Raw genomic sequence first — 11,732 nt, forward strand, 5'->3', positions numbered from 1 at the left:
TATTATGGACATTCCAATACAGGAGTGGTGAACCGTTTTGAGAGCGTGTGCCCAATTGGGCAATAATCATATTAAGGAGTCAGTATAGTGGAAACAATGTATCACTAGGCAGCTCTATGTATTTAACCCCTGCAGACATTAAAGTACCGCTCAGGAGCTGAAGAAAACTGCTGGCCCTGCTTGGAAACTGTCAGTGGGCCAGTCAGCAGCAATTGCTCATCTGGGTTACACAACTACAGTTTGCTATTTACTTCTATTATTACATTTTTGTTTCATTTTCTTAGTATCCTCTGTTAAAGGAACAGCAATCCACTACTGGGAGCTAGATGAACACATCAGCTGAGCCAATGGCAACAAACATATGTGCACTGCTGCTCCTGAGGTATGTATTTCAAAAAATAACACCAAGAGAATAAAGCAAAGTAGATAAGTAAATTGGAAAGTTGTTTGAAATTGCGTGCTCTATCTGAACCATGAAATAATATTGGTTTCATGTCCCTTTAAATTCAACATCAATTTAAAATGTTTTTAATTACTCTTTCCCATGCCAAAGCTAATTTAAGATGTTTCATTGTTGCTCTGTCATATACAGTACAGTATTTAATGTCCTTTTAAATATAGTCATATAGCAATACTGTAGTTATTTTTTCAACCTTAATTTACTGGTACCTCTGTCATGCTGAGTTATTTAAAATGTTTTCAATTATACTTTGCACGTATCCTAATAAAATACTAACTTTGTCATTTATTTTTTATTTATTACAGTCAACTTTTCTTCATGTGTGTAAATATACAGGTGTATCTCAGAGTTATTCTGGGTTCGGTTCCAGACAACCGCAAAAAAGTGAATATAGCAATAAAGTGAGTCACACTCATTTTTTTTTCTCCCAGTGCATATAAAAGTTGTATTTACACTATACTGTAGTCTATTAAGTGTGCAATAGCATTATGTCTAAAAAAAAACCCAATGTACATACCTTAATTAACAAATTCTATTGCTAAAAATGCTAAACATCATTTGAGCCTTCATAATCTTTTTGCTGGTGTCTGTATATATAGGTGTGTTGTGTATATTTGTGTATTCATGTGTTTTTATGTGTATATATGTTGCAAAATGGCACCAATAGACTTGCTCGACACAGGGTTGCCATAAACCTCCAATTTGTAAAAAGATCAATATCTGCAAAGCGTAATACAACGAGGTATGCCAGTATATCTGTGTAGCTACACAATTATAAATACTATGACATTAAAGATATTTATGGCATAAAAGAGAAACTAACGTCCAATTTTTTAAAACTTTCGACTCCTCATATTTGCTTATAAATAATGATCTATCCAGGACATCAACTCTCCCTTTATTAATAGTTTAAACCTCTTTACGTCCTTCTATTCATTCTTTACTTGTCTTCAGAACATTCTTATGAGGGAATCATAGGCTGTACTGCCCGCTGTAATGTAGAATAGTAGAGCGCCTGATTAGTCTCTGCTTATATTATGTGTCTACCAAAAACAAAGTAAACGGTAGCTCATATAAAATATTTCACAACAGCTGTACCTCATTACTGTTTACAATGTATTTTTTTTATATATATTTTGTATTGAGGTGTTAAGGGTTATATTGCAAAAATACAAAGAAACTAAATATAGCACATGACTTTGTACAGATTAAGAGTATTAATGTCTTGAATGGCTCAACCAAAAGTTTCTGATGAAAAAACAGGTCTAGAGCCTAGGTGCTTCACACAGCAATGTTTTACATACACTGAAGAAATATAGCACAATACATCACCTCTATTTTTACTTTTTTTTCAAAATTGCAGAATACATATCTCCCAGACAGCTAGAAGCAACTCTTGGACTTCTAAACATATTAAAGGGACACTGAACCCAAATTTTTTCTTTCATGATTCAGATAGAGCATGAAATTTTAAGCAACTTTCTATTTTACTCCTATTATCAATTTTTTTTTATTCTCTTGGTATCTTTATTTGAAATGCAAGAATGTAAGTTTAGATGCCGGCCCATTTTTGGTGAACAACCTGGGTTGTCCTTGCTGATTGGTGAATAAATTCATCCACCAATAAAAAGTGCTGTCCAGGGTGCTGAACCAAGAAAAAAAAGCTTAGATGCCTTCTTTTTCAAATAAAGATAGCAAGAGAACGAAGAAAAATTGATAATAGGAGTAAATTAGAAAGTTACTAGAAAGTATCAATTGCTAAACGCAATTGGAAGAATGTACTTAAATAGCACTCAACAGCATGGAGTCAAATATTTGCCAAAGACACCATAGGTGAAGAAGCCCAAAGTAGGGCGGATTTAAAACTTAACTTTTAATAAAGATATTAAAATAAATACGAAAAATTAAAGGATCACAGACAGTGTGGTGGTGAAAGTATGCGACTCCAAAGGAGAATTATCTAATTGTATTGTAATTCCCGGTATACTCTCCAGAGGATGCACCCGCAATTTATAAGGGTGCTACATACATCTCGTGTGTTACCCTCGTTAGTGCCGTTGTCTTTCTCTTCTTTGTTTCGTAACGTAAATTAGAAAGTTGTTTAAAATTGTATACGCTATCTGAATCACAAAAGAAAATTTTTGGGTTCAGTATCCCTTTAAGGCAACTCAACAGGGGGGATATTGCTTAGGCCACATTTGGGCTTTTAGAAATATGTGAAGGTTGCTATGAATGTTATCACAGTAAATAACACTTAAGTTATATAGGCCACTTTCGGACCTCTAGAAACTATACAATGTAACATTATAAAACTTTTTATATATGTTGCTGCAGTAAATGCCACATTCTCTAGAAACATTTTTTAAAACCAAGAAAGCTTCTCCCATTTTCAAATAAAATAAGCATAATAAAAATGTAACCTCCCGATGATAAATATCAGCCTCTCTTGGACTGCTGGATACAGTTATTCACTAGTAGAGGGGCATTGTGGGGGAGGAATATTTATAGGACCACTTGTGGGTCCTGGCAAGATGTAACTGCTATAAATGTCGTCATATTAAAGAACACTTTTGAATTACAAAGGCTACTTCTGGTAACTATAAAACTTTTTATATATGATCATAATTATAAATCTTTACGATTAAGTAGCATAGAAGGGCCACTTTTGGACCCTTTGTATATAATATCAAGCAGAGAGCTAGAACTCCCAAAGATTTGAAGTTACTAGTAAGTAAAGGAGAGTAGTACTTATATTCATAACTCAGCCACAAAGCTAATACTCTAATATATACTAACATAGAACAAAGTGAGTCACTTTTGGACTCAGATATATACCTGTAGTGGATAATATGTGTTCTAAGGGCAAAAGCTGAAGCCTCCCCAGGGGATCAAGAGGAACAAGTCCTACTATACTATGTGAGCTCTATATGCACCTGATTCAGTTAATGGGCTTAGTAAATAATAAGACCATAAGTAATAGTAAAGTTTTACATGGGATCTCTAGGTATTCCAAGAATTATTTTTGTTTTGTTTTTTTTTTGGGGGGGGGCATGCTATTTGTACTATCTCGGCCACAGATAGCACATTAAGGCTGTCACAAAACTGAAAAAATCTATGGGGTAGAAAGACCCAACAAAATAAGGTTATTTAGATAGATCCTGTGGTGAATGTAATGCAATGAAATATAAGCCTCGTGATAGCCTGTAAAACTAAACCTTACTAACAAAGGGTACAAATATTGCAAATCTGGCTAAGGCAAAATACTAGTTCCATAAGCTCACTAAAATGTCAGCCAATGACTGTAGACCCAGAGGGTTTCCATGATTATATTTGAGTTAAAGTTATATTGGAGCTAAGGAGATATACTTGGGAAACTGTAGTACAGCAAGACACAGATATTTACCACAAAAAATGTAATGTACAGATATAACAATATAATGCCTTAGTTTTTACATGCAGACTCCTGATCAATGCATCAGAAAAGTCGTCATGAAATAGGAGAAAGGAACAAAGGCTCATAATAGTCCAAACAATGAACTTGCAATTTGAATAGCAAAATACTCATCAGATAGGGACAATCTTGTATATACTTCACTGTCCATGTCTATACAGAGAACAAGAGAGATTAACCTACTCCAGTTTTGTTCCAAAGGAGATCTTGAGTGACAACGACCCAGCGGTTCCTTCCGTGTAGTTGGGTAGCTGTCATGAATATGTGTGGTGCGATAAAAGCATCGGCAGTGAAACATATGCCATGAGAGCCTAACAAGGTGGTTCCCCCTGCTAAGCGGAATGCGCAACTCTCGAGTTGCGGTGTCCTAGTCCCTTGGTGAGTCAGCACTAGAAAAGTCCATTCCTTCTTCAGGAAAGTCAGCCGCTTCTTTGCCGATGGCCGCCGGGTATGTCCCGGGTCAGACCGCCATAGATACTTCTCCGATGGCAAACCGCGCTGAACCTCAGATCACCAATTAGTATTGAAGTTGCTGTGCCCCTGTGAAATAAGCTCTGGGGAGCAAACCACTGAGCCCAATCTCTGTAATGTAGCGGACTGTAGCTTACTTTGTGGTGCTTCACTCTGCAGGGCAGCACTAGTCACTGAAGCATGGGCATTTGAGGGCGATATGATTCTATCTATTTTCACACAAATCTTCTCTTCATAATCCTCCATCAAAGCTTTAATAGCATAAAATAGCTCCTCTATATTAAATAAGTAGAAATGTGCAAAGTTCAGAGAACTGCTCTTGTTCTCTAATTACCCGGGTTTACCCGGGGGAGGGGGTACGTGTGGTTAATATTCTAGACATGACATTAGATTTATTTCAAAACCTAGGGCTTTAATATATTTAAATAGAAATTCAAGAAATCAGTTTGATATTTTTTTTTAGCCAGGTATTGGTGTACAAAACCTTTGACCTCACTGTTTGTTTGATAGAATACAAATCTCTGTCATGGAAATATGTTATACACAGATCCATTGTTCTCCCGGTCTCCCTTTGTCCATTTTTACATACTGATTTAATTGAAAACATTAAACAAGTTTTATTTGTAGTAGTCCCAGATGAGCGCAACACAAGGAAGAGGCTTCTGTTTATATCTGTTTTCCAAATATTGTGACAGATGGTGCATATTTACTGTAATAATCTCTTGATTTGCCACTATTTACTACCGTATGTTTTAGACACCCTAGTCTGCCATAATGGGAAGTCTAATAATGGCAATTTATAAAAGATTTCACCATTTAAAGTCAGTTATATGCTAGCAATAGTGCAATAATAAAACAGAGTATTTTCTTTTGAACTTTTATGCAAACTTCTAAACTGCTTTCTCCTACAAACCAAAAAAGAGGGCTTATTTCCAATAGAAAGGTGGTATGGGCTGTGACTGGCTATACCAACCAATGACACAAAACTACAAATAAAAATTGTGAAACAACCTGGTGAGTTAAAAACACAAACTTGAGAACAAAATCCCAATATAAATATGTGAATAAAAATAGCCATATTATTACACACAGTGCAGAAACAAAATACCACATATGAACCAAAAAACTAAATTTATGCTTACCAGATAAATTCCTTTCTTTCCTGGCAGGGAGAGTCCACAACTCCATTCCTTACTGTTGGGAAATACAACACCTGGCCACCAGGAGGAGGCAAAGACACCCCAGCCAAAGTCTTAAATATCCCTCCCACTCCCCCCGTCCCCCGAGTCATTCAGCCGAGGGAACGAGGAAAAGTAGGAGAAACATCAGGGAATAAAGGTGCCAGAAGAAAACAAAAAAGGGAGCCAGGGTCGTGGATTCTCCCTGCAAGAAAAGAAAGGAATTTATCTGGTAAGCATAAATTTTGTTTCCTTTCCAAAGGCAGGGAGAATCCACAACTTCATTCCTTTCGTTTGGGAAACAATACCCAATCTCCAGAGGGAAACTTAAGAAAAAATGGCGGACCCTAATCTGAGAGCACCACAGCCTGCAATACTTTTCTCCTAAAAGCTGCTTCAGCCGAAGCAAACACATCAAATTTGTAGAATTTAGAAAAAGTATGTAAGGAAGACTAGGTAGCCACCTTACAAATCTGATCCATTGAGGCTTCGTTCTAAAAAGCCCAGGAAGAAGCAACTGCCCTAGTGGAATGATTTGTTATTCTCTCACGAGGCTGCTGACCCACTGTCTCATAAGCTAAGTGGATGATACTCCTCAACCAAAAAGACAAGGAAGTCGCAGTGGCCTTCTGGCCCTTGTGCCTACCTGCTTAAAGGACAAATAAGGATGAAGATTGTCTGAACTCCTAAGTAGCCTGAAGGTAAAGCTTCAAGGCACGAACAACAATCCAAATTGTGGAGCAACCGTTCCTTTGTAGAGGAAGGATTTGGACAAAGGGAAGGAACCACAATCTCTTGATTGATGTTGCGATCAGAGACAACCTTAGGAAGGAAATCTAACTTTGTATGTAACATCGCCTTGTTAGCATTAAACACAAGGTAGGGGGAATCACACTGTAAAGCAGAAATCTTAGCGACTCTGTGAGCTGAGGGCAATAGCCAACAAAAACAAAACTTTCCAGGATAATAATTTAATATCAACAGAATTCATGGGCTCAAACGGAGCCTGTTGCAAAACACAAAGAACAAGATTGAGGCTCCAAGGTCGAGCAAAAGGTTAAAATACATACAATGATTTTAGTCAGAGCCTTAAATAAGGATTGCACGTCCGGAAGATCAGCTAATCTCTTGTACAACAAAACTGATAAGGTTGAGATCTGGCCCTTCAGAGAGCTGGCAGATAGGCCCTTCTCCAAGCCATCTTGGAGGAAAGATAAAATTCTAGCAACCCTCACTTTGTGCCATGGAAAACTGCATTCCTCACACCAGTGTAGATAAGTCCTCCACACCTTATAGTAGATGCGTCGAGTAACTGGCTTGAATCAATGAGTCTATGACATTATAGGAGAATCCTCTCTTGGACAGGACTAAATCTCCACACAGTCAGCCTCAGAGAATCTAGGTTTTGGTGTAGGAAGGGGCTCTGAATTAGAAAGTCCTTCCGATAAGCTAACCTCCAAGGAGGAGACAATGACATTCTCACCAGATCTGCAAACCAGGTCCTTCGAGGCCAGGAAGGAGCTATTAGAATTACAGTGGTTTGCTCCTGTTTGATGCGAGCCACTACACGAGGGAGCAGAGCCAATGGAGGAAAGAGATATATGAGACTGAACCTCCATGGAACCGCCAGTGCATCTATTATCTCTGCTTGAGGATCCCTCGATCTTGACCCGTACCTGGGTAACTTGGAATTTAGACGAGAAGTCATGAGATTGATCTCTAGCATTCCCCATCTGAGACAAATCTATGCAAACACCTCGGGGTGGAGAGACCATTCTCCCTTGTGAAAGGATTGCCTGCTGAGGAAATCCGCTTCCCAGTTGTCCAGCCCCGGAATGTGGATAGCTGACAGAAAATAGTTGTGAGCTTCCAACCATTGTAAGATTAAGGAAACAACCTTCATCACCAGGGAGCTCCTTGTTCCTCCTTGATGGTTGATGTAAGTGACTGAGGTTATATTGTCTGATTGAAATCTAATATACCGGGTCAAACCCAGTTGAGGCCATGCTTTTAAAGCATTGTGAATTGCTCTCAGTTCCAGAATGTTGATCGGAAGGGAAGATTCTTCCTGAGACCACAGCCCCTGAGCCTTCCTGGGACCCCAGACAGCTCCCCAGCCTGAGAGACTGGCATCCATAGTCACAATCTCCCAAGATTGTCTAAAGAAGCACGTGCCTTTTGCCATGTGATCTTGACAAAGCCACCAAGAGAGAGAGTCTCTCGTTAGGTTGTCCAAAACAATCATCTGAGACAGATATGAATGATCGCTGTTCTATTGTCTCACCATACATAGTTGTAGAGGTCTGAGGTGAAATTGGGCAAAAGGAATAATGTCCATACAGGACACCATGAGTCCAATCACCTCCATGCACTGGGCCACCGAAGGTCTTGAAGTGGCTTGGAGAGAGAGACAACTCACCATTAGTTTGGAACGTCTTTGGTCCGTTAGAATTTTTTTCATGTGGACTGAATCTATGACAGTGCCCAGAAAAAAAACACCCTGGTACTGGGAAGCAGAGAACTTTTTTTTAGGTTTATCTTCCATCCATGCAAGCGAAGAAGATTTAGAAGAATTTCTGAGTGTGCTTCTGCCAAAGGAAAAAATGGAGCCTGAACCAAAATATCGTCCAGGTAAGGAGCTACTGCAATACCTTGAGATCTTGAGGTCTGGCTACAGTTAGAAGGGCGCCCAGCACCTTTGTAAATATCCTGGGAGCAGTAGCTAAGCCAAACGGCAGAGCTATGAATTGGAAATGCTGATCCAGAAATGCAAATTTCAGGAACTGAAAGTGATCTTGAAGAATTGGGACGTGCAGGTCCTTCAGATCTATTGTAGTCATGAATTGTCCCTCCTGAATTAGAGAGAGAATCGATCTGATGGTCTCCATTTTGAAGGAAGGGACTCTGAGAAATTTGTTGAGACACTTTAAGTCTAAAATTGGCTGGAAAGTTCCCTCCTTCTTGGGAACCAGGAAGAGGTTGGAATAGAACCCTAGTCCTCTTTCCGAGGTGGGCACCGGGACTATTACTCCCAAGGAAGAAGATAGAAAAAGGTTGTCCTCTTCTCTGGTCTTGAAGATATCCTGGAGAGGAGGAACCTGCCCCTGGGAGGATGAGACTTGAATCCTATTCTATATCCTTGAGATACATCATCTAACACCCAAGGATCCTGTACGTCCTGAAACCAGGCGTCTGAGAAAAAGGACAGTCTGCCCCCTTCTCGATCTGATCCCAGATCGGGAGCCGTCCCTTCATGCAGATTTGCACTATAGTGAAAAGAAGAAGGGCTTATCCTCATACTAATAAATTAGTTTATATAACTTTGATGATCATGTAGAGTTCTCATGAGCCCCTACTCAAATAAATGCACAAATTAATTCATGCCAGTTGATCACTATTACCACAGTGATCACCTGGTTATTAAAACTTATAAAGGTGCTATATTAAAACAAGGTCATCTGGGCTTTAAAACAAGGGGTCTCAATGCCTTTTGATTGCATGTAACATTTTAATAAACAAGGTTACAGACAATGGTGTGTGTGTTTTTTTTTCTTTCTAAACTCTATAGTTAAAACAAGATGGGGTTATTTATTTATCCCTCCATCCAGTTCCCTTAAGCTTCTATCTCCGGCCGGCACTGCTGGGTCTCCTTGACTGGTGATGTCACTGCCATCTCCTGATTCTCCTGTGATGCAGGGCCTCTTAGCCACCTAGTATGTGGGGGAAAGCACACCTCCGCCACCTGGATGACAACACGTGATTGTCATAGGCACTAAAGACATAGGGGCCAATTTATTAAGGGCCGAATGGCCCCTGATGCCCCTCTTTCCACACGAGCATTCAGGCTCGCCGGAAACAGCAGTTATGAAGCAGCGGTCTTAAGACTGCTGCTCCTTAACTGGTCCACTGCCTCTGAGGCTGCAGACATCAATCCGCCTGATCGTGTACGATCGGGTTGATTGACACCCCCTGCTAGCAGCCGATTGGCCGCGAATCTGCAGGGGGCGGCATTGCACAAGCAGTTCACTAGAACTGCTTGTGCAATGTTAAATGACAACAGCATATGCTTTTGGCATTCAGCGATGTCTGGCGGACTTGATACGCTATAGACTTTGATAAATCAGCCCCATGGTGTGGATGAGCAACATATGTCTTAAAGGGACAGTCAACCATAGAATTGTTATTGTTTTAAAAGATAGATAATCCCTTTATTACTCATTCCCCAGTTTTGCATAACCAACACAGTTATATTAATGTACTTTTTACCTTTGTGATTACCTTGTATCTAGGAACCTTCTTCCAGCCCCCTGATCGCATGACTGTGACTATTTATTATCTATTGTCTTGCAGTTAGCATTGTGTTGTGCTAGATCTTAAATAACCCCCTGTGCCTGAACACAGTGTTATCTATATAGCCCACGTGTACTTTCTGTCTCTTTGTGTTGAAAAGAGTTTTAAAAAACATGTGATAAGAGGCAGCCCTCAAAGGCTTAGAAATTAGCATATGAGCCTACCTATGTTTAGTTTAAACTAAGAATACCAAGAGAACTAAGAATACCAAGAGAAAAAAGCAAATTTGATGATAAAAGTAAATTGGAAAGTTTAATTTATACTTGACTGTCCCTTTAATTCAAGCTTAAAGGGTTAAAGGGACAAGCAAGTTAAAATGTTGAGCATTTCCTGTTTGTTGAGTATTTCCTGTTTGTGTTATCTGGATTTCACAAAACCCCAAAAGACCAAAGGGACACTAAAGTCAAAGTTAAACTTTCATGATTCAGATAGAGCATGCAGTTCTAACAAGCTTTACGGTTTACTGCCATTATCACGTTGTGTAGTCTTTATATATGCACACTTTCATGAGGCACCAGCTACTACTCCTGAGTTTGTGCACAGCGTATATTTATATGAGTGTTTGACTGGATGATGGCTGCCACATGATACAGGGGGCTAGCAAATCGATATGAATTTTGAAATGTCAAATATATATAAAAAAAGTATGAAAGAAACTGTAGTGTAAATGTTTTAATTTTAATATCTGGGTTATAACAATTTTGTAACATTACTCTGTGTGTCTGTTCAATAGGGATCATCATATTGCACTTAAAACATATTGGGCTAGATTACAAGTGGCAGGCTTACTATTGCACGCGAGTGAAAAGGGGTGTATTGCGGCTCTTTGTGAGCCTCAGCAGTAGCGCACGTATTACAGGTTGAAACTTAACCTTGATCGCTTCTACATGTGTACTTATGTATTTATATGTAAATATACGTATTTACAGACATATAAACACACACACTCACCGGCCCCTTTATTAGGTACACCTTGCTAGTACCGGGTTGGACCCCCTTTTGCCTTCAGAACTTCCTTACATCTTTGTGGCTTAGATTCAACAAGGTGTTGGAAACACTCCTCAGAGATTTTGGGCCATATTGACATGATAGCACGATCATGCAGTTGCTGCAGATTTGTTGGCTGTACATCCATGATGTGTTTCTCCCGTTCCACCACATCCCAAAGGTGCTCTTTTGGATTTAGATCTGGTGACTGTGGAAGCCATTGGAGTACAGTGAAACCATTGTCATGTTCAAGAAACCAGTTTGAGATTTGAGCTTTGTGACATGGTGCATTATACTGCTGGAAATATCCATCAAAAGATGGGTACACTGTAGACATAAAGGAATGGACATGGTCAGCAACAATACTCAGGTAGGTTGTGGCATTTAAACAATGCTCAATAGGTACTAAGGGGCCCAAAGTGTGCCAAGAAAATATCCCCCACACCATTACATCACCACCACCAGCCTAAACCATTGATACAAGGCAGGATGGATTCATGCTTTCATGTTGTTTACGCCAAATTCTGACCATCTGAATGTTGCAGCTGAAATCAAGACTCATCAGACTAGGCAACATTTTTCCAATCTTCTGTTGTTCAATTTTGGTGAGCCTGTGCAAATTTTAGCATTAGTTTCCTGTTCTTAGCTGACAGGACTGGCACCCGGTGTGGTCTTCTGCTACTGTAGCCCATCTGCTTCAAGGTTCGATGTGTTGTGCATTCAGAGATGGTATTCTGCATACCTTGGTTGTAACAAGTGGTTATTTGAGTTACTGCTGCCTTTCTATCATCTCGAAACAGTCTGCCCATTCTCCTCTGACATCAACAAGGCATTT

Source organism: Bombina bombina, chromosome 1, assembly GCF_027579735.1.
Source record: "Bombina bombina isolate aBomBom1 chromosome 1, aBomBom1.pri, whole genome shotgun sequence".
In the NCBI taxonomy this organism is placed as follows: Eukaryota; Metazoa; Chordata; class Amphibia; order Anura; family Bombinatoridae; genus Bombina; species Bombina bombina.